This window comes from Hyperoodon ampullatus (assembly GCF_949752795.1).
Source record: "Hyperoodon ampullatus genome assembly, chromosome: 4".
Taxonomy (NCBI): Eukaryota; Metazoa; Chordata; class Mammalia; order Artiodactyla; family Ziphiidae; genus Hyperoodon; species Hyperoodon ampullatus.
Genome location: NC_136917.1, coordinates 103,652,224 through 103,655,833, shown reverse-complemented (window position 1 = coordinate 103,655,833; position 3,610 = coordinate 103,652,224). Strand labels below are relative to the sequence as shown.

The 3,610-nt window shown below is 40.9% G+C and overlaps 1 pseudogene across 1 annotated transcript; it reads right to left on the bottom strand.

The window, feature by feature from the left end:
* Window positions 1-554: 554 nt before the first annotated feature.
* LOC307051278 (phosphatidylinositide phosphatase SAC2-like) lies at window positions 555-2,523 on the bottom strand (annotated as a pseudogene). Its single transcript has 2 exons — window positions 2,466-2,523; window positions 555-2,079 (listed from the first exon to the last, which is right to left on the bottom strand). The product of its transcript is annotated as a phosphatidylinositide phosphatase SAC2-like (transcript).
* Window positions 2,524-3,610: the final 1,087 nt, after the last annotated feature.

Here is a 3,610-nt window from a genome sequence, read left to right as displayed (position 1 = left end):
CACCATTAGCCCTCAATTAACTCTTTATAGGGAATGATTAAGCCATCCAAAACTAAACTGATAGTTTTTATGTTAAAATGCTTCTCCATACTAGTAACACTTTGAAGTCACTAAAAACTAAGTATTTACCTTGTAGAGGAAACACACAGAAATGAACTGACAAACAGAAAAAAACAAATTATGAAAAATGCTAATCACCTAAATGGATCTATGTCCACCCTTTGTGTCTACTTCATACATTCTACTCACCCACCCCACTCCAGAAAAGGTTCAGGTTATTACGTCCCAAAGCAATGTATTCTTGAATTACTTTTAGAGAGACAAACTGCTCTGTAGTGTATAAGCTACTTAGGTCTACACATTCTAGGGTGATGCGCTTCCATTGTCCTAGCTCTCAAATTTGGAAATCTGCTCAGGTTCAGTCTCTTTTTAAAGCCTTTCCAAGTAAACATAATTAGAATTTGGGATCCCTAGATTCAAAGACAGTACAGGTTATATGATACCTCCTTTTTTTTGGATTAAATAAAAGCCACAGGATTCTGTGTGGCTAAACACTAAATCTGAATTATTCGTGTCTGGCACTGAGTAAACATATTTTTAAATTCATTCAGCTGGACTTCATTAACTACTTCAGGTTCTGCAGGGTTCTTCTGAACCTTTGCCACTGCAAAGTTTATCCCCTGGGTTAATCCAGCTTGGGTAATATTAGCAACCTGGACCATGCAACTTCGAATCTTTGCAAAGGGAGAGACTGCTCTGCTGCTACAGCTCTCTGAAGGAGAAGGAGTTCTATGAAGCCTTCTCTCAAGTTCAAGTGTGCCAGATTCAGAGCCGGGGGTCTTTTGAGATACAATTGAATGAACTGGTTCAACTGAAAAAAGATGTGGGCCTGCTGCAGAAAAAGACACATCTAATTGAGATGGTCGAGAAGGTATCTGTTCCATTGATTCAAAGTGAGTTTCTTCGTTAGAAACTCGATTGGTCATTTGATTTCCTTCCCCACTAGCCTGCTGAGAAATAGACCTGGTTTCTGACAGCTGGGTCATTTTGTTTTATGCATCTTGAACAAATCTGTGGCAATAAATATCCACAGGCTAGGCAAAGCCAGTCAATGTGTGTATGTTGTCAGCAGAAGGACTTTTCTTCAAAGAAGACGCATAGCCTTTTCCAAGCCCACTTTCATGAGCAGGAGTAACCTCTGAAGGAACATGAATGCTAATATCAGTGCTGCTAATAGACTGGGATGGACTGCCTAATCAAGGTATTGAAGCAATAATACCACAACTAGGAAGAACATAGTCTACTGGCCCTACATTCTCTAAAGAGTTTGCTAGCTGCCTGTCTTCATCAGACTTGGAATTTGTAAGGAATTCATCAGAGTGGTATGAGTCATTATCTGAACACATTTCCCCGTCTGACTCTGCCTGGGCTTCATTATCCATCACACTAGTGTTTTCCATGGTTTCAAGACTACTATCTGATTTCCAAAGATTTACTTTTAAGTTTGGTTTTAGAAAGTTAACTTTCATTTCAGGTTTTGTAAAGTTTCCTAGCTTTCGTAGAATGCCAATATTTACATTGGATTTGGTCTGTTTCACTTTTTGATTTAGAGATGAAAATTTGCTCATTAAAAAATTTTCCCCTGGGCCAAAGAGCCTTGGTTTTGAGATCTGATGCCAATGATGTCTTCATGAGGTTTACTGCTCTTCCTCTCAAGCTTTTTCTCTATTATAGGTACATCTAATCCCATGGCTTCCTTGGTGATCTTCAGCATCTCTGCAATGCACTGAAGGGTATCTTTTCCATCCTCTTCTGCATTGAGCATGACAGCTCTCAGGGTGTGGAAATAGCCGCTTGCTTCTTTATATCTGTAGTGCAGTCGCACGCAGCAGAACTCTGCCTTACCAAAAAGAATAGGTTCAGGACCTATTTCAATTTTTTCCAGGTCTTCTAGACTTAGTCGTTGATACTGGTTTACCTTGTCAACTTCATCATCATAATAGGCCACATAGTAGGCAGAGTTGGAAAGCAGTAACAGCACATCCACGTCTCTGTGAGCAGCATCAATGAGGGTGCACTCTTAAAACTGTCGCTTGAGCCAAGCCAGAAAAATTACATCATGACACGTATTTTAATATGAAATAAATTTTAAACCTACTAATTAGTGTTACTTTATCTTAGCTTCTATTCTGACACTAATATTTACATTAGTCAGACATGATCTCAGTCAAAAGCATTATGTCCAGAATGAAGAGCACTTGGCAACTTAACAGGCAGTGGAGAAAAATGTCAGCCCTCCCCACGCCCACATTTTTACCAAAGTGTAAGCTGCAGTAAATACTTAATTTCCCTCCCCTCTTAAACAGAAAAACAAAAACAAAAAACGCAAAAAAACAAAAACCCACACTTTTTCTTTTTAAACCCGGACAAGAAAACCCCTTTCAGGGCTTCCCGGCCCCCCACGCCTGCAGCTTGGAAGCAAGGGCTGCGCTGCTCGTTTTTCTCTTCCCGCCATTCAGACATGCCCTCCTTCCACACGATGAACACGAACCCCGCCAGCACCACAGGCAGGCCCACCACTGCGACAATGGTCGCGCAAAAGCCACTGTCCTCAGGGGACATTAACAGGAGGCTTTGGAAAAGCAGTAATTTTCAGGAAAAATACAACCCCACGGGAACTTTAACCAGAAGTCCTACAAAAAGGAGAAAAATCTTGAGAAGTCGTCGCCAGGCGGCCGCCTTCGGGCTTGGGCTCGGCAGCGTTGCCCGGGGCAGTGTCGCCTGCCGCTGGGCGGTTGGAGGAGGCCGGTGGGAGCGCGGCACCTCCTCAGTCCGTCGGTCCGTCCACGAGTGGAAGCTCAGTCAGAGCTGCCTGCACCAGAGCTAACACCTGCAGCGACTGCCTATTTTGTTTTTTAAGACTCCACATATGAGTGAAATTTGCCTTTCTCTGTCTGACATTCTCTGATTTTGGCATCAGGGTGATGCTGACCTCATGGATTGAGTGCAGAAGGGCACCTTCTTCTGCAAGTTTTTGGAATAGTTTGAGAAGGATAGGTGTTAACTTTTCTCTAAATGTTTGGTAGAATTCACCTGTGAAGCCATCTGGTTCTGGCATTTGTTTGTTGGGAGGTTTTTTTTTTTGTTACTGATTCAATTTCATTACTGGTCTGTTTGTATTTTCTGTTTCTTCCTGGTGCAATATTGGGAGATTGTACATTTCTTCTAGGTTTTTCATTTTATTGCTGTGTAGTTGTTTGTAGTAATCTCTTATGATCCATTATGTTTCTGTAGTGTCAGTTGTAACTTCTCCTTTTTCATTTCTGATTTTATTGATTTGGGCCCTCTCTCTTTTCTTCTGGATGAGTCTGACTAAAGATTTGTCAATTTTGTTCATCTCTTCAAGAACTAGATCTTTGTTTCTTTCACCTTTTCTATTGTTTTTTTAGTCTCTATTTCATTTATTTGTGCTCTGTTCTTTATGATTTCTTTCTATCTAATAACTTTGGGTTTCGTTTATTCTCCTTCTTTTAGTTCCTTTAGATATAAGGTTAGGTTGTTTACTTGAGATTTTTCCTGTTTCCTAATGTAGGTTTGCATGGCTATAAAC